We start from the raw sequence: 25,883 nt of genomic DNA, 5'->3' as shown, positions 1-25,883 counted from the left end.
CCCCGTCACCAGAATTGGCGAGGGGTTAGTATTCCAATTCGTATGACACCTTACTCGACATGTTTTGATAAAGCCAAACCAAAGATAGCATTTAACCGCGAGGTTCATAATGCACTTAAGAGTATATGGTATGACCATATCTGGAAACGGTAGAAGGAAGTTGTTCCGACCACTGCAGACAGGCTCAGCTCATGCCAGAGCACCATCTCACATGGAACCAAGCACTCTGCCTTCAGGATTGTTAAGGCCTGCCATAGGAGGGACTTATAGGTTAACATGTGTCCCATTTAAGGTTAGGTATAGGTATACTACACCTAAGTAAGAGGTGGTTACACCAACTTACCCCAGCTGAGTGATCAGCCAGTTGTGTCAAATTTGTTAGGCCAAGCCTGGGGTGGCATAATACATGCTTCAGCCCCTGGCAGGCCTTAGATACACCAATGCCCTGGGTACCTAGTGTACACTGGTACAGGGGCTCACAGGGTGATCCACTTCCAATTGGTTATGCACCTAGGGTGCATAGTGTCAATTTAGTTAGAGAGAACAGCAGGCTGGGGGTCTGATTAGCAGGCCCACAGCCTCAATATGTCAAAAACCAGTGAAGCAAAAAGCAAAAATTTGGGGTGACCATAGGATAGCAGACCCTACTCTCCTACACAACCCCCCCCCCCCCAAACGCAGGGACATTAAACTAGCCTTGACCAGTCTCGTCTTCATGTCCTAAGTGGAAGTACCTGGAGAGACCATCTGCATTCCCATGGTCTGTACCTGGCCGGTGCTCCACTGTAAAGTCCATCCCCTGTAGGGAAATGGACCACCTAAGCAGTTTGGGGTTTTCACCCTTCATCTGATTTAGCCACAAGAGGGGCCTATGGTCGGTCTGAATCTTGAAGTGAGTGCCAAACAAGTATGGCCTCAGCTTCCTCAGGGCCCACACCACAGCAAAGGCCTCCCTCTCAATAGCTGACCAATTCTTCTCTCTGGGGGTCAACCTTCTGCTAATAAAAGCAATGGGTTGGTCTTGACCATCTACATTAAGTTGTGACAGCACAGCTCCCACACCCAACTCTGGAGCATCTGTTTGGACAATAAACTCTTTGGAGTAGTCAGGACTTTTCAGGATAGGTGCAGAGCACATGCCTTCTTCAGGTCATCAAATGCCTTTTGACAGCTTACTGTCCACTGATCCTTTTTGGGCATCTTCTTGGATGTCAGATCATTAAGAGGAGTCACAATGGACCCATAGTTCTTAAACTTCCTGTAGTACCCAGTCAAGCCCAAGAAAGCTCGAACTTGAGTCTGGGTGGTTGGAGGAGACCAGTCCTTGATGGATTGTATCTTACTCTCCAGTGGTTGATCTTGGCCTCCACCTACAAGGTGGCCCAAATACACAACCTTACTCTGCCCTATCTGGCACTTAGTAGCCTTGATAGTGAGGCCTGCCTTTTGCAGAGCCTCAAGTACCTTCTTCAGGTGGATCAGGTGATCCTCCCAGGTGGAGCTAAAGACAGCAATGTCATCAAGATATGCTGCACAAAAGTCATCCAACCCAGTAAGGACTTGATTCACCAACTTTTGGAAGGTGGCAGGTGCATTCTTCAGACCAAAGGGCATCACCAAAAATTGATAATGCCCACCTGGGGTTGAGAATGCTGTTTTGGCCTTAGACTCCTCAGCTAATCTGATTTGCCAATAGCCAGCTGTCAAGTCAAATGTGCTCAACAACTTAGCAGAAGCTAGTTTGTCTATGAGCTCATCTGCCCTTGGAATAGGATGTGCATCTGTCCTAGTGACAGCATTGAGTCCTCTGTAATCCACACAGAACCTCATCTCTCTCTTGCCATCTTTGGTGTGAGGTTTGGGGACCAGAACCACTGGGCTAGCCCAGGGGCTCTCTGAGGGTTCAATGACACCCAGTTCCAGCATTTTGTGTACCTCAGCCTTTATACAGTCCCTGACGTGGTCAGGTTGTCTGTAAAGTTTGTTCTTCACAGGCAGACTGTCACCAGTGTCCACCACATGGGTACACCAGTCAGTTTGACTAGGTATCAAGGAAAACATGTGTTGAAATGATTGTAGAACCTGTCTACATTCACTCTGCTGATGCTCAGTGAGGTTGCCTCCAAGGGTCACTCCTTCAACTGAACCATCTTCAGGGTTCTGAGACAACAGGTCTGGGAGAGGGTCACTCTCTTCCTCCTGTCCCTCATCTGTAGCCATGAGCAAGCCCATGTCTGCCCTGTCAACATATGCTTTTAACCTGTTAACATGGAGTACCCTATGGGGACTCCTGGGAGTTCCTAGGTCCACCAAGTAGGTGCCCTCTCCCTTCTTTTCCAGGATTGTATGGGGTCCAGACCATTTGTCTTGGAGTGCTGCTGGGGCCACTGGCTCCAACACCCATACCTTCTGTCCTGGCTGAAACTCAACCAAGACAGCCTTTTGGTCATGCCAAGCTTTCTGTAAGGCCTGGCTTGCCTCAAGGTTTTTGGATGCCTTCTCCATATACTCAGCCATCTTGGAGCGGAGACCAAGTACATAGTCCACTATGTCTTGCTTAGGCTTTTTGAGAGGTAACTCCCATCCTTCCTTCACTAAACACAGTGGGGCTCTTACAGGGTGCCCAAACAACAATTCAAAGGGGCTGTAGCCAACCCCCTTTTGAGGGACCTCTCTGTAAGCAAACAGAAGGCAGGGTAGAAGGATGTCCCATCTTCGCCTGAGCTTTTCAGGTAATCCTTTGATCATACCCTTTAGGGTCTTGTTGAATCTCTCAACAAGCCCATTGCATGGTGGGTGATAAGGGGTGGTGAACTTGTAGTGGACACCACATTCCTTCCACATAGTTGTCAAGTATCCTGACATAAAGTTGGTACCTCTGTCAGAAACCACCTCCTTAGGAAACCCCACTCTGGAGAATACTCCCAGCAGGGCCCTGGCCACAACAGGAGCTGTAGTGGTCCTAAGGGGAATTGCCTCTGGATACCTGGTGGCATGATCCACTACCACCAGTATAAATCTGTGCCCAGATGCAGTGGGAGGATCCATGGGACCCACTATATCTATTCCCACTCTTTCAAAGGGGACCCCCACCACAGGTAGTGGTATTAGGGGGGCCTTTGTTGTGCCACCTGATTTGCCACTGGCTTGGCAGGTTACACAGGAGCGACATAACTGCTTGGTATCTTCATTCATGTGAGGCCAGTGAAAGTGAGGGACAAGCCTGTCCCAAGTCTTGTTCTGGCCTAAGTGTCCTGCTAGAGGAATATCATGGGCCAAGGTAAGAAGGAAGCCCCTAAATTGCAGAGGTATAACCAACCTCCTGGTTGCACCAGGTTTTGGGTCTCTGGCCTCTGAATAAAGGAGCCCATCATCCCAATACACTTTATGGGTACCTTGAGCATTCCCAGCAGCCTCAGCAGCAGCCAGCTGTCTGAGGGGTTCAAGAGAGGGACAGGATAACTGAGCCTGCCCCAAGTCAGCCCTGGAAGGTCCCCCTGTCCCCAGAAACTCAACCTGATCAGGTTCAAGCTCTTCAGGGACAGTTCCTTCAGGGTCCTCTAGATCATCTTCCTGGGAAGGCTTATCACCTTGAGGCAGGGGGGAAGGCACAGCCTTAACCCTCCTGTTCTTCTTCTTGGTAGGTGCTTGGTCCATTGTTCCAGGATCCAAGACCTGTGGTTCAGTAAGGCACCTTTTGGCCTGTGACCTGGTCACAGCAAGGACATGTGGTGATATACCTAACATCTCTGCATGTGTCCTGTACTCCACTTCTGACCATAGAGAACTCTCTAGGTCATTGCCCAACAAACATTCTACTGGGAGGTCTGCACTAACCACAACCCTTTTGAGGCCAGTTACCCCTCCCCATGAGAAGTTAACAACTGCCACACTATGTGAAGTAGTGGCATTGCTGGCATTGGTCACCAGGTAGTTCTCACCTGGTATGTACTGTCCAGGGTCCACAAAGCCTGGTGTCACCATAGTGACACTGGCACATGTGTCCCTGTAGGCTTGAGCCACTTTTATTAAAGGAGTCTGTCTGTACTTGCCCAGGTTAATGGGGCTCACAGTCAGGGACAAATCCATGTCCCCATCACAGATCAAGACTGCCTGTGTCAGGGTTCTGTCTAAGTCAGAATCTCCTTCAGTTCCCATAGTGATTCCCACTACACCCTTTGTCTGGGGACCAACACTGCTAACAGTAGTACTGGGAGCAGGTGCCTTAGGGGCAACAGTGTTGGGGGCTCCACCCTTCTTACAATCACTAGTCCAGTGAGTTGTATTCTTGCAAGATTTGCACCAGGGTTCCTTTGGACCTTCTTTCTTCTTCCCTTTAGGCTGGGACCCACCCTCGTTAGTACTAGTTTGGGGCCCTGTTGAAGACTTCTGGTCTTTAGATTTCTGATCTCCACCCTTTTGGTCCGTTTTCTTCTGATCACCCCCTTGGCCCTGGTTCTTTTGCTTAACCCTGGTTCTGACCCATTTGTCTGCCTTCTTTCCCAATTCTTGGGGAGAGGTCAGATCTGAGTCAACCAAGTGTTGATGCAGTTGCTGGTTCTGACAGTTATTTAAAATCTGTTCTCTCATCATCAAATTGTACAATCCTGTATAATCAGATACCTTACTTCCCAGCAACCAACCCTCCAAAGCCTTAGTGGCACATTCAATGTATTCAGACCAGTCCTGAGTCTGTGTCTTCTGGGTGTCTCTGAACATTAACCTGTACTGTTCAGTGGTTAAGCCTAACCCATCAACTAGGACACTCTTCAGGGCTCTGTAATTTCTGACATCCTCCTCCCTAACAGTGAGGAGTCTATCTCTGCCTCTTCCTTCAAAGGAGAGCCATAAGATTGCTGCCCACTGGTCTTCAGGAACCTGCTGCACTTTGCAGGCTCTATCAAGAGCAGTCATCCATTTGTGGATGTCATCCCCACTTTTGTAGGGGGGCACAACCTTGGACAGGTTCCTATTGTCAAATACCCTATCTTTGTCCTTAGGGACACTGCTGCCACCAGTGGGTATAGACCCACTCTCTCTAGGTTACCTAGCCTTACTCAGTTTCTTTTCCTTCAGAGCTACTTCTAGCTCCTGTCTCCTGATTCTCAGCTGAGCTTCCTTCATTCTGGCCTCATGCTCCCTCCTCTGAGGGGTGGTCATCCTTCTCCTGGAGTGACCTTGAGAGCCTCTAGAGGCATGAGAAGCATTAGATTCACCTGAGTGATTCTTTTGCCTCCCAAGCCCCTGGTTAAGTCCACTGGGGAGATCCAATGGGATGATTCCATTGTCAGTCCCCAATAGCCTTAGGTTAGCTGGGCCAAGTATAACACTTGGCACTGGGCTAGTTCTCCCTTCATCCTCACTACCTTCTGTATCAGTACCCTTATCACTTTCATCCTCTGTAGTATGATTCTCATCTAAGGGGTGACTATTGGAAAGGGGTACCTCAGTAGCATCTTCAGAAGGGGGGCCTCCTGTTCCAGTCCCTAAGGGGCCTAACTGGAAGGCTTTCTTGAGAGCTTTCTGATCTTCATCAGCTTGTAAAAGCTCCCTGAGTTCAGCAGAAGTAGGGTTCTTGGGCTGTTTAAGGCCCCTGATATTTGCCAACTGCCTGAGCTCATTTTGATTTAGGGTAGCAAAGAGAGTTGGTGCCCTCTGGGGGTCACTCTCGACAGAGATGGGTACCTTGGACCCCTCTGCCCCCTCCATTGCTCTTAAGTGTGGGTGGATGTGTTGCAATCTACCTACACTTGGGTTTACTTACTAAACCTATCTAGTAGTTGTAGTCAGGGTGTGCTACTCCCTTTGCTCTACAACAACTAAGTTCAGTAGAACTTAAGTATATCTATCTTGTTTTATATGTACCTACAGGTACCTATGTGATCTTTCAATTCGTAACCAAGAGATTACAATGGTAAAACACAGCAAGCTCAAATCCAACCGCTGCTCACCCATGTGAGAAGTTGGCCTGGTATATGCTGTTCACTAGTTAAAGTGACCACCTTGTACCATGCCAAGCAACCCTTATGGTGTGGTTGTAAGTCAACCTTTTCGGACTAGCTGCCCTAGTGGTAGCGTAGGCTAAGCAGTCTTTGAGGCTAAACTCGTTAAAGCGTGTTAAGCAGGCTGTTTTACCAAATGCAACCCCCCTTTATACCAATGAAAGGACACCACACAGATATACATTGAAAATATATATGTATTTATTTCTCAAAGTATCCCCTAGACTCTTTATGAGCACAGGAGCACAAATCGTTAAACAAGACAATGTTATAATATACAGAAGTTGCACTTTATATGGATGGGCCCTGGTGGCCACTCAAACCATATACTAAAATAGTGGTATAAGTACCACGAACAGGAAAGGGAAAAGGCCTAAGGCCTCTAGAATCGCTGGGCCTACAAGGAGCTAACTTCAGTTAGTGACCAGGAGGTCCACGGGTCGCGTGTGCAGTGAGGAAAGTTACACGAGGGCTGCCATAGGTTTTCAATGGGTACGTAAAAGTTACAAAGTTTCTGCAGAAAGGGTCTTCTGGATGGACTACGATCTCAAGATTCAAAACACAGACACTAGAGATGTTTCTCTACACTTGGGCACCGGAGTGCCAGCTTTACCTCACCCACAGGAAGCGGGTGCATAGGTCTCGAAGTGCGTCGGGTTTCTTTTATCGATTCAATGGAGCCTGATGACAAAGATGCTGCAGGCGGTCGGTCCAGAAGAGCTGCGTTGGATCCAAGGGTGGATCGGAGTTGTAGAAGACCTGAAAGCAGAGGGGACAGTGTTCACAGTCACTAGCCAGTGACCGGCGTGGCACCAGGTAGGTACCAGGCGATGTCGGGTGCAAACAGGTGGTTAGGTGTAGCTTGTCTCCGCAGCCACGTGGTCTCTGAAGGTCGACGACGTCCAGGAGTCAAGTCACGAGCTGTCCCATGCAGGCTCTCGCCTTTAAGCGGATTCTAGGGGCCGGATTACCTGCTAGGTCCCTCCCTAAGGGTGGGACCAGGAAGGGGGGTGGTTACACCCCCAATCTTTTGTCCAGCTCGCCCCAGGTCCGGAATTGGTGTGCCCCAGGACCAGATTGAACTGGCATATGCACCGAGGCTCTTTGTGAGCCTCAGGCATGTCTGGTTTCTTTCAAGCCCTACCTGACCAATACACAAAATCCTGTCTGGGGTGGTGCTCGCACCTCCCCTGGCAGGAAACCCATTGCCCACACCTCCCAAGCTGGAAGGACTCCCAGCAGCAGGAGGGCAGACTTGTGTCTGTGGTGGCAGCATCCATTTTGTGGAGCTGAGGCTATGTCTGATTTTACCCGGGTTTCAGGTACTGTACATGTCGTGTCCCTCTAGAAGGGTGGAATGCTAACCCCGTCGCCAGAATTGGCGAGGGGTTAGTATTCCAATTCGTATGACACCTTACTCGACATGTTTTGATAAAGCCAAACCAAAGATAGCATTTAACCGCGAGGTTCATAATGCACTTAAGAGTATATGGTATGACGATATCTGGAAACGGTAGAAGGAAGTTGTTCCGACCACTGCAGACAGGCTCAGCTCATGCCAGAGCACCATCTCACATGGAACCAAGCACTCTGCCTTCAGGATTGTTAAGGCCTGCCATAGGAGACTCTTATAAGTTAACATGTGTCCCATTTAAGGTTAGGTATAGGTATACTACACCTAAGTAAGAGGTGGTTACACCAACTTACCCCAGCTGAGTGATCAGCCAGTTGTGTCAAATTTGTTAGGCCAAGCCTGGGGTGGCATAATACATGCTTCAGCCCCTGGCAGGCCTTAGATACACCAATGCCCTGGGTACCTAGTGTACACTGGTACAGGGGCTCACAGGGTGATCCACTTCCAATTGGTTATGCACCTAGGGTGCATAGTGTCAATTTAGTTAGAGAGAACAGCAGGCTGGGGGTCTGATTAGCAGGCCCACAGCCTCAATATGTCAAAAACCAGTGAAGCAAAAAGCAAAAATTTGGGGTGACCATAGGATAGCAGACCCTACTCTCCTACACCCGTGCTAGTCTCATTTTATGTACTGGTGGTGGCAGGGGCGGGCGGCGCCTCTCTGCCCTAATGGAGCAGCCACCACTGCACAAATCTCCACAAAACATGCATCTTTCAAAACACCTCCAGGGCATAACGCTCACATCCACATGGTAGTGTAATGGTGGCAGGCTGCTGCTCTCTTTGTCTGGAAGCAGTGCTTATGTTACCATTCACCATTTGTGAGGTATGCAATGGATACTGGCCTTTGTTGAAAAGAGCGAGTTCACCACTGCGATTCCTGACAGCAGTGTTTATGGTCCTCAAGCTGTAGCTGTGTGCCTGATTTTATGCCTCTATTGATCCACCTCACTTCCAATCACTCAAAGAACACTAGGTTCCAGCTGCAGAAAGCTTGATGAACAAATGCTTTCATTTTCAATCCAATCAATGCCGCTCGAGCGCCACGCCGGGGCTTTCAATTTCTATGCATCAAGCAAATGGCTCCTGGCGCAGAAAGAGAGGGATACTGACCAAGGGTTTCTTCTTCAGGTGCGCGAAGAGGAACATTCTAGAAGAAAACTATGTGGCAGGAGGTTAAACATGTGCAAAAGACTTGTCATGTTATTAGCATCCTCGAAGGGCACATGCACTATTGATATGGTCACGCTCAAATCGCTTTAATGTAATGGAATTTAGAATGCATACATTGTGCTTATAACAAGGGCCACTGGCATTTTTTTCAGCTTCTGTGGCTGTGGTGTTTTCCACATAATTATGGATTTGCTGGGTATCCCACACAATCCAGCATGCGGTGCACAGTTTACAGATTTCACTAAAATATTGTTTATACCTGAAACTAATCAAGTTGCATAATAAAATTCAGCACTTGTGGTTCTGTGTGGTGACAGACCCTCCACAAAGGTTAGCATATTATCTTACAGTTGATGACTGATGTATTCCGGTATTAAACTGGTGCTAATAAGGAAGAATGTTTCCCAGACAGAGTTAATCATTTGCTGTCAAACTGTGTGCAGATGTGTCTGTGCTTTGTTCAATGCAGTTGTGCATATCTTAAAGTTTAGTAAAGGTTAGTAAACGATATGTGCAATTAACACAGAAGTCATTCTAAAAAACACAGTGAGCCTCGTTTCTACCTGACATATGTAAACTTTCGCCAATCTGTGAAGACAGATGCTCCCCATGGCGAGTTGCTCTATGGTGTTTGACGACGTCATTATAATGGGCAATTTAAGGGCCACTCTCTTAATTCTGTGCTTACAGAGTAAGTGGCCTGGCATATTTTGTCCTTTCAAGACTCTCTATTGGCCAGGGGCAATACAAAGGCATTGTTGCAAATGCAGAAGCCAAGCATACTCCTTGTCTTGAGGTTGTTGGCCATCTTTGCCCCCTCCATCCATGGACTTCCTAGTTGTGAACAGGTGGAATGTGTTGTAAGGACCTTTGGCATCCAGCTGTGCCATTGTCTTCTATTGTACAGTGGTACGATGCCCTTTGCAACTGGGTTTCTGCTTATAAACACCCCTAATAAGCCAAAAGTTTGTTTGTTGATACTGCTTGAAATGTGGACTCGATTAACATTTTGCTCACCCAAGAGCCATATACGTATGGAAACGTTGCATTTGTATTTATTGCAAAATCCAACATTTCGGTCACAGACAATCTGGGTTGGTGAATTTTTATGAAAACAAACCCCTTATTAATAGATGGCTGGGCAGAAGAATTCTTGTGATCACTCAAAAAAATCAAAGCTCTGTGGGTACTGACAAAGGTTTTACAGGGGTGCCCCACTTTGCAAGAAAAGTGGGTATAATTGTGTGTCCGTTGTAAGGAAAGGAACCCCCCCCACCTCATATTTAATGAGGATGGGGGAAGATTCTTCTCCACAAGTAAAATGTATTCTCTGTGGAGAAAAAAGAAAAAGTTACCTATTTAAACTCATGTGAATTTCCGTCTAGTGGGCAATCCGCTTTAATACATATAATGCAGGGAAGGGGAGTACTCATGGAGACTAATGGCTTTACATAGGTCATCCATCGAATTTATGTGCATGCCACATTAGTCGGAAAAATACTCCATACGTCTGAGAAGTACATATCTGTGAATTTGTGTTGGTGAATCTAAAATGAATGTAATGTAATGTGTCTTAGTATGCAGTTTTTTTTTTCAATGTGTGATTTTCCTCGTGAACATTTCTGGAGACCAGACTACTACAGGTAAAACTCAACTTGTTTTCAGTTCTATCTTGGAACCGGTTATTGGTGTCAAAAATCTGGAATTTGAATTGCACCACCAACAAGTAAAAATTGTATATTGTCTTTTCTGATCTAATGTCAAAGACCTACATGGAACTACCTCTACTGGATAGTAGAAACAATCTGTGCTTGGAGAACTGCATGTAGTATCAACATATGTCCGGGGAGTGAAAACTCTATGGGAATCAAGCCATTCTCAGCAAATTATGATATTGCCTCCACTTCATGACACAGATCATGCCTGTCCAAATTAATTACTAACACAATCCTCACTGATTCCTCAGGTCTTCTGGTCCACCTCTCACTCAACATACCAGAACTAAAGGTATCTTCAGGCAGCAGAGGGAAAAAACAGTAAGTTCAGATAAACAGCACAGGCTCTATCTTGAGGATGAGGACTATTCCTATGTTGGGGCCAAGCGTTCAGCTCCAGGCATTTCCTTTGAATACATGTCAAACATTGTAGAACCATTAGGACAAGGACGTGGCCATCATTTCTTAAAGAGACATGAGTCACAAGAGGTGATAGACTTTTGGTGCTGCAAGCACACAGGATATTCCCTGGGGATAAGACACACTCCTTTATATAAGTCACAGAGTGCCTAAGCAGTGCTGGTGTGACCAGTGTCCAACCAGGTTTACGACTTACTGCTGTGTACACTGGATACTATGCTAAATCTACACTGGGACAGGTTACTCAGAGATGGGTTTGGACATTTACCAATCAATAAAAATGATGGCTCTAAAGCTGAAAGAAACAGTGATAGATTAGAACATTGACCTCCTTGTTGGAGCGGTTAATGCTTCATGTAGTGTTTTTTGGGGCTTAGTCTGCTCAACCCCCAAAGCAAATGCTAACAATTGTGAGTTGGGGATTCTCTGAAACCAGTCCCAGTATTAACAACTATCTTCTCACCAGCAATAAAATCCACTTTGGTATTTCTACAATTTGAGCGCAATATTCTTCTAGACTCTTTACTGATTGGTTCTTTGACGCTTCTTGTCTCAGTTTTATTGTGTGTAGTTTTTACATTAATCTTTGAACGTGTTGTGTGGTATTCAATGTTCCCTAGCATGGAAATTATATTTTCCTTTAAATGAAATGCAATTGATCGATGACTAATCCTTCAGCACGTCATCTTATATAGGGCTTGGTAATTCCACATTATTATGCCACCTCTTGTAGACGGATGAGAAAAACAAAATGGAACGTTGTATAATTGCTCCATGCAACACTTTCCTGAACTGAAAAGAGACTGATTTTCTGTTTATCTTTTAACCTGCATTATCAACAGCCCTTACTTCTCATCTCAAAAGCAGTAATGCTGGTAATGATAGCGTGATAATAGCATATGGGACTTCACATGAGTGAGTCCAATGCCCATAAAAAGATCCTAAAAAGCATCCGATGTTTATGTTCAGTAAATTCAGGTCATCATTTGCTCAGTAGACATCCCCAGACAACCACAGCATAAAGCTTCAAATGAGCCTCCAATGAGGGAAAATTCCCTGCAGAGGGTCAATTTCATTACTGATTTACTTGCAAAATGTTACCTGCAAAGATGGAATGATTTGGGTTGGCTACACCTTTGCTACTGCTTAAATAGTTTAGCCAATTAATGTCTACAATTTTTCACTTTGAATCAGTGCTGCACGGTGGACCTGTCCCCAGAAAGACTTCCTTGAACTACCGTATTTTGAAATCTTCATTTGATTGCCAGTCTGTCATGTCCCAGCCCTTACTAACTGAAGGAACATGTATGGCATGGGAGTTGCCGATGTCCCATAGGGTACTTACCATTCCTCACAAACTCAATGACAATGCCCGAGACCATTTCTTTGGATTAGGGGCTTGTAAGACACCCAGCCGTATTTATATTTACACACAAAAAAAAAATGTTGCCATCATAATTTGCACAGTAACTAATTTGTTTATATCTTGTCTACAAGTGAGACCTAGCCTTAACAGAGACTCTAATACATGGAAATCACCTAACCATAACTAGTCCAATCTGGTGCAACCAACCAAAAAACATAACTGTTCGAAGATCATGATTGGCACTGTGACCCTTCCACTTACACCCCCTCTGTCCATAGGATCAGTGACTCCTATGGGACGCCCCACCTTCCAACTCCCATACCTGGAGGTCTCCCGCCTCAGGAGCTCTTGTGCAGGGGGGCCAACTGCCCTTAGGATACCTACTGTGGGCATGACCTATACCCAAGTTCCTCGTCTCTGAAACAATCAGTTCATATAAGCCTTTCTGCTCTAGCTCTGTCAAGTCATTGCCTCCTAGAGGCACAATTATAATCCTTGGCAGTGGAAGCCTCTTGAGCAACATTCTGTCCAATCGAGTTGTCCACTGGGCCAAGCATAGCCCCCGCCTTGTCCGCTGGAAAGTCACATGATATCCAGCCTCCCTTGCTCGCAACGCGTAATCACCTGCAGAATAAAAGGTCGTTGCGCGCCTCATGCAGAAGTGGCCCAACATCAGCACATCTGTGACATGCCTTGCTCCCGCAGTGACAGGAGGCAATAAAATATCCAGTGGCCACATCCCCTCATCATGTCCGCCACCTGCATTGACAGGAGAATACCGTAAAGGATGGAAAAGTTACACATGTACATTTACAACATGTTTAACCTCATACAGCGCTTGCAGCAAACAGTCTTCCACCTGTCTATCCTTTGGACTGCCAGCTCAATGCTTGCCCACAGCAGTAGCTGTGTCAATCTGAGATTAATGGGAGCTATAATCTGCAGGGTCCAAACCTGCTGACACCAGGGCACTGCTGAGCACCTTCGCAAATTGAATCCTTGTGAGTGGCATTCCATCTTTGTGTACAAACAGGTGGCCAACCATCCCTTGTACCCGGTGGGCCATAGAGGCTTCCAGATTCCCCAGCGGACAGCAGTCATTCCCTGGGGCCCGGTGAAGCAGTATGTGATCCCCCCTACCAATTTGGTCAGTCTTGTAATGGGTAATGATGACTGCCAGGGAGCCATTTCGCCATTGAATACCTACTAGATCAGGGGTCTCCAACCTTTTCTGTAGTGAGAGCTACTTCGGATCAGTGAAAATCGTCGTGAGCTACTAAAGGCCAAGCAACTCGCACATTTTTCGGAGACACCTCCCACACCCTGCTTCATTGTCTTTAAGCCTAATTTCTTTGTGGCCCATACGTTGGTTTGAACAAAATACAACTATAGAGCTGGTCAAAGCTGTCAGCAGACTGAAAATCATAACAAAGTAAACTGTACATTTGCCTCACACCTCATTCACCACACTGCTATGCAATGCGTCCCATAACATGATAACGATAACTGCACCTTGGTGTTTATCAGGCAAGACAAGGAAGCACTTCCAACATAGGATCAAAAACCAAAGAAAACACTTCGAACCACCCACCCTACACATGCCATAGCTTGCTAACCATGTAGGTAAGTGCTTCAGTGCCACACATTAGTAAGCGCTATTAAAATGCTTCAATAGAAGGCTTCCCCTTTCTTCATTGTCAAAAAAAAATAAAAGAAAGGGAGAAAAGTTCTGTTACAAATTAATACATATGATTTTCATTCATGTTCGGGCCTTTCCAGACTATTGGAACAACAAATGGCATATATTTGGAAAGGTGGCAACCTTACTTTCATTATAAAGCACTTTTCTCAGTTCTATAACACATGCTTTAACTCTGCAAAGTCAATTTTCAGAAAATGTATAGTTCTGCAATGTTCAGCAACAGACTGTCTGCTAAGCCTTGCACTCACTGCACAGTCCTCTTCTACTTCCAGTAATAATATAGTAGCATGAAACATATGGCAATGTCCCTCAGTGCATACCTCAATAAACAGAAAGCTCCATAGTCAGATCAATAACAGGTTCTAGCCAGGAAAGACTCTTTGAAATGTCAAATCTAATCACACCTCGTGCACGTTCACACACTCCAGTTGTCTATTGCACTCACCACCCTGCTTTCCTCCTACATTGGCCATGAGTTTCTAAATCAGTGTAATGGAGTCCTCCATTCAACATTCCTCTAAGTAACACCTCAAGAACCATAAATACACACAGAACATCAATGGGATCAAAGTGCATGGGTAAAATCACTTAAGGACTCACTAAGGAACCTTGCTTAGAAAAATCCCACGCAACAAGAAATTGCATCATCTGAGCCACTAAAATTGTAAACTGCCACTACGCATACCAGTAGAAGTACTTAACAAATCAATTTGTTTTTCGTAGCTATGGTGCAGCAGAACACAGCTCCGTGTCACACAAGCCTGCCTTAACACAAAGGAAGAGAGTGGGAGACAGAGACTGGGAGTGACAGTACAGAGAGGTGAAGGGCCTGTTTTGGGAGGATCGGGTCAGTACATGTAAAGCGCTTTGATTACAACATTGGCTGCCACCGCGCTTTAAAATTGAAAGAAGATATAATAAAGCACAGTGGGAGCTGATGTTAAAATCAAAGGGCCTTGCATGCACTGAGCCGCTTTCATTGACTACCACGCAAAGGAAAATTTAAAGCGTGCTGTAGTAGTTAAGTTAAAGCAGTTTGTGCAGACAAGAATCTTTAATTTTAGCATTGCCTGCCACCCCAGTTGCTGCCCAGTGCCTGCAAGGACCTTAGACTTTAACCTCGTCTGCCACCTTGCTTTATTACTGAAGTCTGAAATAAAGCACGGTGGCAGCCGATGTTAAAACCAAAGGGCCTTGCATGCACTAAGAAGCTGCTTTCACTGACTTCCACATGAAGGCAAATTGAAAGCGTGTAGAAGTCAGTGAAAGCAGTTCAGGGCAGGCAAGGACTTCTGATTTTTTAACACTGGCCTCCGCCGTGGTAGCAGCTCAGAGCTTGCAGGATCTTGGATTTTAAGGTCGGCTGCCACCGCACTTTATTATCGAAGGCAGATGTAAAGATGCGGAGGCAGCCGACGTTAAAATCAAAGGGCCTTGCATTCACTGAGCAGCTTTCACTGCCTACCACGCAAAGGCAAATTAAATGCGTGCTGTAGTCAGTGAAAGCAGTTCATGCAGGCAAGAACTTTGGATGTTTAAATCGGCTGCGACCAGAGTAGCTGCTCAGTGCCTGCAGGATTTTAATATCGGCTGCCACCACGTTTTGGTACTGAAGGCAGATGTAAATCGCGGTGGCAGCCGATGTTAAAATCAAAGGACTAACAATGCACTTAGCCGGTTACCAACTATGCTGCTATAAATCGGGGGGGGGGGGGGAGAACACTTACCAGTCCTGTGTAGCTTCCCAGGAGGATGAGATGGCAATTATGAAGTGCAGCGCCTGCCTGGAAAAGGCAGGTGGTGCGTGACTTCAGGAAGAACGTCATGTCATGTTCTTTGGCCCGCCCCGCCCCAACTGAGCTCACATCAGCTAATCAGAGTAGCTGGTTTGTGTGAGGGCGGGCAAGGTCTTGGAGCTAGCAAAGAAATTGAAGGGATAACAAATAAAATGCTTAAATGACGTTTCTATAATTAGAAAGTAGGGCGAGCTACTCCCAGAGGGTCGGCGAGCTACCGGTAGCTCGCGATCGACCGGTTGGAGACCCCTGTACTAGATGCAGGCCACCTTTCATGTCCTTTTTTTTCCTTCGCTACCAGCTCCCTTACCTTCCCAGAAAATGCCAGAGAGAAAGCTGCCCTAAACAGGCGAACCCGTCTGGTGACCTGCACACCCTTTCAAGACTAGCAATGATAGCTCCCAGTCTCACTGTGTCTTTGGTGTTCTTGGTGTGGGTTGCCTACACCCTTCCAACTGCTGCTAGCCCTTCAGTGCCTTTTGAACCAGGAAAGCTTTTGTACCATCCGTGTATCCTAGAAACTTTGCAAAAAAGGAAATTGCTGCACTAGGTCACTTGGCATAGGACACAGGGCGACCCTTCCCTCTTAGTGCCTCCAGGAAAACGATTACTGACTCAGCCAAAAAACATTCTCCCAACCCTTTGCCTTCATAAAATCTGTGATTTGTAGAATATGCCCCCTCACTGGCATGCCTCGTCCTGGGCACTAAAATGTCCACCACAAGGTTTGGTAGACTGGGGCACCAACCCGCCATATATGATCCGGGAATGGTGAAAGGAACTCCGCTGCTTCTGGGTGATGATACCTGAAAGCCTACATCTTAAAATGAGACAAAGCATCTACTGCATTGTTCAATACACCAGGCACATGTCTTGATAAAGTTGACATTCAGCCACAAACATATTAGTAGGATCTCTTTCAATACTCTCAAGATCATCTTACACTTGGCCGCTTGCTAATTAATGCATTCCACCACAGTAATGTTGTCTGATCAGATTGATTGCGGAAATGCTCTGGCTATAATGTGAGGGTCACCAAAATGGGGAAGAGATCTAGGAAGCCAATATTTGCCAGCAAACAAAATATCACCAGTCTTCTGGCCTTCGCTGTGCACACCTAGATGCAACCAAAATGGTACCAAAGCCTGTGCTGCCTGCAGAATCTGTACAGTGACCTAACTCTTTATTGGTCTTGGTGGAGCTTAGCCATACACTTCTGTCCCATTGAAATCCCGCAAAGATGCTTCTCATATTCTCATATCCTAGCGGACCTCACTTGACAACCTAATATGGTGGTGCCTCAACTTCTGACCCAACATGGCCTGCACGATTGTTCTGGAAAACAGTCCAACTACCAGCTGTATTTGATGTAGAGTCACCTTCATGGCACCTAGACATTCCTCCAATGCCCTTGTTCGTGTCCCAGCTTTCTCCTGTGGCTACTTAGACATGCCTGTCTTGGAATGCAATTCTATCCTAAAAAATCCAATTGTGGTAGCTGGCCTGTAAGTCTTTGCTTTTTCCAGTGGGACTCTGAACATTCCCATCAATTCCTGGAAAGATTATCAAGCCCTCCCACACTATGTTGTTCCAGGTGAGCCTAGGGACAGGAAATCATGCAAGTGATGTAGTGCACACCGGTGCCCTTATCACTGCCTAAATACCCACTCCAAGAAGGTGCTAAATCTCTTCAAGTAAGCACAGGAGACTGAACAGCCCATTGGCATATATTTGTCAAAGTAGAAAGCACGCCTGAATTGGAAACCCAATAAATGAAAGTGCTCAGGGTTCAGCGGAAGGCGCCTAAAGGTGGATTCTATATCTGCCTTTGCTAGCCATATCCCAGGTCCCAGCTCCTGGAGCATTGCAATTGTGTGATCTAGTAAGGAGTGCTGCCTGATCACAGTCACCCATCAGTAGCCTCATTGAAAGATTCACCTTCAGTTGCAGACAAGTTGTAGAACAAACGGTAGTCCCCTGGGTTTGTCTTCAGGACTACCCCTAAGAGGAACACACAACATTCTCCAATAGAATGTCATCAAAAGGACCTGCTGCCTCCCCAGGTAAATCTCTTTCAAAATCTTATTTCTGGTAATGCTAGGATTAGTCTTTAGTGACTGCTGATCTTTGCAGCATGCTACATGCAACAACCCTCAGACGGGATCCTGAAACCATTCTTAAAACTCTCACACAAAGACTGAGCTGCTGCTGTGTTGCAACCATGAAATCATTGCTTGCCAGTTAACCAGGGAGGAGGCATTTACCAATAGTGGTTGCTCACTCTTGTTTTTGGGTCCTCTATCCTTTATCTTTTTAAAACACTTGGACTTGTGGTGTGAGGGTAGGCTGCAGAAAGAACACCAATGCTTGAATTTGCACATCCCTAGGGCTCTGTAGCAAGATCTTTTATTGAGGTCCCAGCATGACTCCTTTGCTCTTCCCCCCAATTACCAGCTGCCCCAAACCCACCCGAAAGGACTGGCTTGGTGGGGCCTCAACCTTCTGTGGCTTCATGAAGTGCAAACATGCATTCACATCGATCTGAACTCACCCTAAAGTGGGTATAAAAAGTCTTTGTTAAAGTCCCTCCATGCTGTGCCTCCATACTCATCATGCGCACAAACTATCCTATAATGGTAGCACGCCTACTGGGCCCCCAGGGTTGGGATTCGCACAACCATGATTGTGAGGAAAATCGAGAAACATTTGACCCAATTCATCATTGTCTTTTCCACCCTTTTCTTGTAAGGCCAATGGCCACACTCCCTAGAATGTGAGCCCTCTCCGGCACATCTACAATGAATTCACACATATCTACATAATTGCCTTTACAAATCTTGTCCTTAATATCTGTAGGCAAGTGCCTGCCCAACTGATCATGTTCAGAATGAACATTGCCGAAACCCATGCTCAGCAATGGTGCACACATACCTGCCGGTGTAGCTTCCTTGTGTAGCGAAAGGGCCCCGGCTGCTGCTGGTTCTGCTTTTGTGTATCACTACTTGCTTGTGATATACTAGCCCTTACTGCCCCTGCACCACCTGCACAGCTGAAGCACCGTCCACTTCCACCTGCCCTTGTGCACCCTCTTCCCCTATACAATCCAAATGGGCCACCAGCCTCCTGGCCCTTTGACATGGTTGCTCTCTGCTATACAGGCCAATGCATCCCCCAGTAATGGTGCAGACAATACACCTACCTTTGCAAGCCAAGGCAAAACACAGGCTAGGTTCGCTACCAACTCCGGCTGCCCCGCGCTGCCTGTTGTCATGACCCCAATCGCCATGCAGCTATTACCATGCTGCTGTTCACTACCAATGCTACCAGTGCTGGAGCGCAGAGCATCAAGGTGAGGTGCGCTAGCAGGGAATATACCACTGTCTTGCAGCGTGATGTAGGGGTGTCAGGGGCCATGTGGAGTGCGCTATTTCCTCAGCGGCGAGCACGAGCAAAGAGAAAGAGGAGGGCTTGTACCAAGCTACCCTGGAAGGAGCACCTGACATGGCCCAATTCGCACCTCTGGCAAAAACCAGGGCCCCTGGCGAAACACCCCTGTCCTCTGATTGACCCCTGCCTCCATGACAAATTGTAGACTCTCCCGAGTGGGAGAGCCTTGGAACATTTCTGTGACTGGTGTAAAAACAGTTCAGTGACTCCATGCATAAGGGACCACAAGGAAACACCACCATAAAGGTCATTAGCCAAATACTGTTAGAGACTATCCAAGCACCACACACTTTATCAAATACATTAGGCAATCAATTAGGTTTGTAGGCTTGTAGGTCATGCACAAAGCACTCACACTTTTTGTGTTTAATAACCAAAAGTTGATGCCTGATTGTAATAGATGTCAAATCAGTTTGTTCAATTGCCTTTTAAATCATCGTTTTTATTGATGTTTGAAATTGTAATTATTTTAATTAATCTTCAATACACAAATACTAAGTCCAGGAGTGTCCCACTCCAAAGAGACTGTCTAGAAAATATTACACAAATGTTCCCTTTTTAGCCCAAAGTCTTACAAGGGCCAATAATAAAAGATTCTTCTCTCCCAATCAACTCCTGAATTTTGCTAGTCTCCGTTGAGAAGCGTGCTGCCTGGATGAATGCGATATAAAGCAGGCATCCATGTTCTTGAAAGGCATGTAAAGAAGAGACAGTTACCCCACAGAGAATCCTCTGACTGGGGCGTGGTTAGGCGCCGTGCGCGATGGCCGCCTGAATTGGAAGCTCCGCCGCACCGGCAAAACGTTACGATCCGCGAGTGCGATATTTTGCACCTTTTGAATGCGGAAATTATGGAAATGAAGATCGGAAGTTGCCACGAGTTGCCTGGGTCCAGTTCATTTTGTCGCCTCCCTTTCTACGTTTTTCCCTGTCCTGGTGTGGTTCGGACTTCCGCATACGGGGGGCTCATCTTGTTGTGTGTCGCCTTTGCCCCACCGTTCTGTTCCCCTTTCCCCCTCAGGTATGTTGTCTTCAGTCATCCTTTTTGGATATGTAATGTCTCTTCTTGTTTTTCCCTCTCCCTTTCTCTCCCCTGTCATCCCTTCTGTCCCTTTAATTTATTGGTTGTACCTTCCCCCCTCTTTTGTTCCTTCTCATTATTTTTTCTCTTTTGTGTTCTTATGTTTCCCTTTTTAAATTCTCTTTTCTCTCACCCTCTCTTCTCTTGTATTTATTGGCATTCTTCTCTTACTTCTTGTCCTTATGGCTTTTCTTTTTCTATTACATTTTTACTGTTTTTACCTTCAAAGTTATTTCATGGAATGTAAAAGGTTTTATTAATCCTATTAAGCGACAGAGAATACTTTCCCACCTGGCTTCTTATAATCCTGATTTAGTCCTTTTACAAGAAACTCATCTTACTGAAGCCGAGTCGCTTAAGTTGAAAAGGGGCTGGGTGGGTACGGTCTTATTCTCCCCGTCTTCCAATTAAAAAAATGGTGTTGCTATTTTATGCCACAAGAAACTAAAATGTAAGGTTGTATCCCAGGATACCGACACTGAAGGTCGATGGGTACTAGCTAAGTTATTAATTAATTCTGTATCTTTAACTGTTTTTAATGTTTATGGTCCTACTCAACCGGACTGTAATTTCTGGCCTTTAATTACCACGAAATGTTTCCAACACAGAGATACCGTGTTTATTTTAGGTGGTGATTGTAACCAGATTGTGGATCCGTTTCTTGATCGCAAATCATCTGTCCGCTTTATACCTCACAAATCCCATAAGCAATTCCTTGACACTATTTCACAATCACATCTCATTGACTCATGGAGACTCTCACATCCTGATACCCTAGACTACTCCTTTTTCTCTCCCCCTCATGCTTCTCTTTCTCGCCTTGATTACATTTTTCTCTCTCAACCCCTTTCCCAAAATCTCTTATCCTCTTCTATCGAACCCATAGTTATTTCTGACCATGCTCCTATTGTAACAGACCTTGATCTCCTCCCTTCACATCCTAAATCCTCTCGCTGGCGGTTCAATAACTCTTCTTACGGACCCTCTTTTCTCTTCTTCTTTTCTTTCCTTTACCAAGGAATTGTTTTTACTTAATTCTGATCCTTCTCTGTCCCCCCCCCCCCATCTTATCTGGGATTCTTTTAAGGCGACGGCACGAGGGTTCATTATTGATTTTGTTTCTAAAAAAAAGAAACTCTTTCTTAACAAGCGGAAAGGTTTGTTGGCTCATATTAAGTCCTTAAAACAGATTTTTCACCTCCTCTAACAATTCTGTCTTACTAGATCTCATACGTGCTAAACTTGATTTTAACAAAACTACTACTGATAATGCCTCTTCGGTTCTTCTTCGGAGTAGTGCCCGTTACTATGGTAGTCGCAACAAATCAGGTAAACTTTTAGCTAACTATTTCAAATCGCGTAAGGAGCGTACTTCTATAGATTCTATTTATTCTTCAGATAATCTACTTGTACACAAAGAGCAAGATATACTTACCCAATTCCAGCTTTTTTATCAATCCCTTTATACACCCGAATATCCTCCCTCCGCCTCTCTTATTCAATCCTATTTTGAGAAGCTTCCTGCCCCTTCTACCTCTCATCTCAATTTTCTCGGCCTTGAGCATGAACTTTCCCTTAATGAACTTGATAGCACCTTAAAGACTCTTACTAAAGGTAAATCGCCGGGACCTGATGGTTTCTCTGTCGAATTCTACATGCATTTTTCTGATCCTTTACTCCCTAAACTTTTAACACTCTTTCAATCATTCTTTCTTTCTGGCAGGGCGGCAGGCACTTTCCATGAGGCTACGATTTGCCTTATTCTCAAGGAGGGTCGTGACCCTCAATTTTGTAAAAATTACAGCCCGATATCTTTAGTAAATGTGGACTATAAATTATTTTCTAAATTGCTCGCTCTACGTTTGGATCCTCTTATGCCCCATCTCATTGGTAAGGAACAATGTGGTTTTGTTAAAGGTAGACTTACCTCGGACAACTCTCGTCTTTTCCTCAACGTTTTAAATAAAGTCTAATCTCTTTCCATCCCTCTAGCTGCTATTTCTGTTGATGCTGAGAAGGCATTTGACAGAGTGGATTGGTCCTTTCTGTTTGCTGCTTTACGCTGGCATGGCTTTGGTCCTAAATTCATCTCCCTCATTTCCTTACTTTACTCGGCCCCCAAAGCTTCTGTTCTAGTTAACAGTCATCTATCCTCTTATTTTCCTCTCCAGCGCGGTGTCCGTCAAGGCTGTCCTTTATCTCCGCTTCTCTTCGTTCTTGCCCTTGAACACTTTTTGACGTCTATTCGGAATAACGTATCCATTTCTGGTTTTCCGTATGGTAATAATCAATTGAAACTCTCTGCATATGCTGACGATATCCTTTTATTTATCTCTGCCCCCGAAACATCTATTCCCGCCTTACTATTTGAATTTAATTCCTTTTCACAAGTCTCTGGTTACAAGATTAACTCTGATAAAACGGAGATTCTCCCTCTTACAAAATTCTGTCTCCCTCATCATTTTTCCTCTACTGGTTTTGCCTGGAATTCCACAAAAATTAAATACCTGGGTATATGGTTCTCTAATTCCATTCCCTCATCCATTCAATTGAATTGGTCTACAGTCCTCTCCCGTATTGATAAATCACTATCCTCTTGGAATCCTCTTTATCTCTCGTGGTGGGGTCGGCTCGATTCGATTAAGATGATGATATCCCCCATTCTTATATATACCTTTTCCATGCTCCCTGTACACATCCCCGATATTCACTTTAAACGCATTGACTCCTGTCTTTCAAGGTTCCTATGGAATCATAAAAAGCCTAGAATTGCTTTAGCTTCTCTTCGTAAACCGAAATTGAACGGTGGAGTCAACTTCCCAGACTTTCGTCTCCATCATAAAGCCTTTTCTCTACGTCAAGCCTCCAGATGGCTTACATCAGAACCTTCTCCTTTTGCTCCTCTTTGGCTTTCTATAGAACGCATGCTACTTTCACCTTTTTCTCTCCATGAAGTTATACATTTCTCTACCAAAAATCCATATACTTCTCTTCCCTTATTCAGATATACCTCTTCCCTTCTAAGCTCCTTGGTCCGATCTGCTCCAATCACTCGTGAATCCTTTTTGGAGGCCCCCATTTGGCATAATTTGCTTATTCTCCTAAACAATAGACCTATCTGTTGGTCTTCTTGGAGATCAAAGGGTCTCATATGCGTTAAGCAACTCTTTGATGGACTTCTTCCTTGCTCATTTCCTCGATTTCGACTCTTATTTCAGTGTCTTCAATCCTTTTTACACAAGTTCACTGTTCTCATGGCTCTTATTCTCGACGTTTACTATTCCCTTCCTCCCTCATCTTCTCCTATTTCTCAATCTCCTCTTCTTCAAATTTTGTTTACCTTCCCTAAAGCTTCTCTTATTTATAAATTTTTCTCATCTCCCAATCCAAACCGTGTTAAATCTAAACTGGAACTTGCTTGGGAGTTAGATCTGTGATGTGATTGGTCAGTTGCTCTTTGGGATAAAATCTGGTCCAGATCTCTAAAAATTTCTCGCTCTGCTTCTTTGACCCAATCTTTGTTTTTCTATGTCACAGACTGTATCTCTCCCCAGTTTCTATTTCTCGCTTTTCTCTCGCTAAAGATTCTAATTGTTGGACCTGTGGCTCCGCTGATGCGGACCTTCTCCATCTTTTCTTTCTATGCCCTCCTGTTGCTACATTGTGGGATGAAGATTGATCCTACATCTCTTGTCTATTTGCTATATCTATTCCCTATTCTATACCTCTTCTCTTTATAGGTAGTCTTTCTGATTACTTAGATCTCCCCCCACATTGCTCTGGTCTATTAGACCTTATGCTTGCTCTGGCATTCCAACACATATCTTTTAACTGGAAAACTCTCAACAAGCTTTCTATACAATGTTGGTGGAACTCTCTTTGTCACCATCATAGACTTAATGTGGCATTTGCCGCCTCCTCCACTCCCACTCTCAATAGAGATCTATTCTGGTTACCCCTCACAACATACCTAGATCGCATAGCCTCGAAAAACATCTCACATGTCTCCTCTGAGAATTTTAAACCTCCATGAATGGTATTTGCTCTGTCCTCCTTCTCTTAATTTTTCATATATCTCCTATTACTCCTACATTCAACTGATTAATATATTTTTGATTTTCTTATTTGCCTATTCAGTATGCCCTATTTTCTTCCTATTTCTTTTGTAATGTTTTCATTCCCTCTTTCCTTTTACTTCTCCCCCTTTTTGTTTCCTGTCTCTCTTTTCTTCCCTTCTTACCTATAAAATTTTATAAAATGCTTTTTGTCTTTTTGCTAGATGGTATTAACCTATTGTCATCTTAGTTAAGTACTGGATAATATTATTTGCAATGGTTGGTATCTCTCTGTTTTAACAATTTTCTCAGTAAAGCATTTCAAACTTTAAAAAAAGAGAATCCTCTGACTCACCTTCTTTAGCGCGGTTCACCTGCTTGTCCTCTCATCACCGACGGCAATGCTCCTGAAAGGAAGAAAGGCAAAGAGTTAACAGAACGAAAACGGACTCCTCTTGCCCTGCACAGGAAGAAGGTGGACCTCCAAGGACTTGGAACCAATCTGGGAGCTCGGACAGAGGTGAAAAAGATGGCACCAAACCACAAGGGGCAAACGAAGGCGGAGTCGGGGAAACATGGAAGATGCAGAGAGTAACGAGTCAGGAGGAACGTGGTCGGACGCCATGAGGAGCAGACTGAAGGAGCCTGCCAGAGAGGTGCGGAGAACGAAGATGACGAGGCTCCGATGAACTGGAGTGAGGAGTGGTGGATGTCCACGGCTGCCGCCTACATGCAGGCATTTGCGGTACGTGCTCCAAACATGGAAGTAACTTAAAGGGAGGGTTGTGTTGTACATGAGTGGAGTTAAATGTTGTGGACCAGAAGGGGGACATATGATGAATCCTGTGCAGTCATACTGAAGAGGATTTCTTCACATTTCTGAGTGCTATATCATTTCCTGATAACTCTTCTGCATATCAAGACCAGAGAAGGGGGGGGGGGGGCGGGGTTAAAGCTAGTCCTGACTGGTGAATGTAAACCAGTCGGACATTTCATAGGACAACCAGTGTGCGTTATGTCCTTATTAAGTCTGGAATAAAAGTCAGGTTACTATAATTAAACCAATTCTGTTTTGTTTAAGACCTGAGAGAGTGAGATTTACCAGAATCTTTATATGTATTTTTGATTTTCTTTTGAGTCCCATTGTTCTCCCATCCTCTCGCACTTCTTCTTATCTTTGGAAAATCAAAAGCAGACAGACCTGTTAGGATATCTTCTCCTGGGCCCTGAGTCACCAGCATCAAGCTTCGGCTTCTCAATCACACTTGGGTGTGGTGAAGGATTCTCTCCTAAGTATAACCCTAACAAAAACTCATACTTACCACCACTTTCTTCCTTTCTAGAGCCTCCGGGGAAACACCATCCTGGACGAAAAAGATGACCTCGAGGAAGAGAAGAAGGGAAGAATTTAGCCTACAAGGAAGAAGACCTCTGTTCTTGTTAACAATCACTACCTGAAGCTAATAAAACCGCGCCAAGATTAAGAAACACATTCAGCCTCCTTGCTTTGTTTTCCACCCATCCCTCCCACAATGCACTTCCCTAGTCTTTACCTGTTTTCAAGTTGCTAGAAACTATTTGTCCAGGAAAAAGCAAGAGTTGCTGATTTTACATGAAAATGTTATATGGCTAAAATGTATTGAAACACAATACATGTATTAATATAAAAATGAGCACAAATTGAGGAAACTTCACACTCCCAATTAAGTAAA

At 45.1% G+C, this 25,883-nt stretch overlaps 1 long non-coding RNA gene across 1 annotated transcript in view; it reads left to right on the top strand.

Annotated features, from left to right (window-relative positions):
* The window catches only part of LOC146867606 (uncharacterized), a 289,864-nt gene extending 264,242 nt beyond the window's left edge, over positions 1-25,622 (top strand). The window contains exons 4-5 of the long non-coding RNA XR_014966111.1: positions 24,536-24,916; positions 25,515-25,622. This is a non-coding gene — a long non-coding RNA (uncharacterized LOC146867606). The remainder of the gene's footprint in view (positions 1-24,535; positions 24,917-25,514) is intronic.
* The last annotated feature ends 261 nt before the right edge of the window (positions 25,623-25,883 follow it).

Source organism: Triturus cristatus, chromosome 1_2, assembly GCF_964204655.1.
Source record: "Triturus cristatus chromosome 1_2, aTriCri1.1, whole genome shotgun sequence".
Lineage (NCBI taxonomy): Eukaryota > Metazoa > Chordata > Amphibia > Caudata > Salamandridae > Triturus > Triturus cristatus.
The sequence above is the reverse complement of the archived record's forward strand: the minus strand, read 5'-3'. Positions and strand labels throughout refer to the sequence as shown.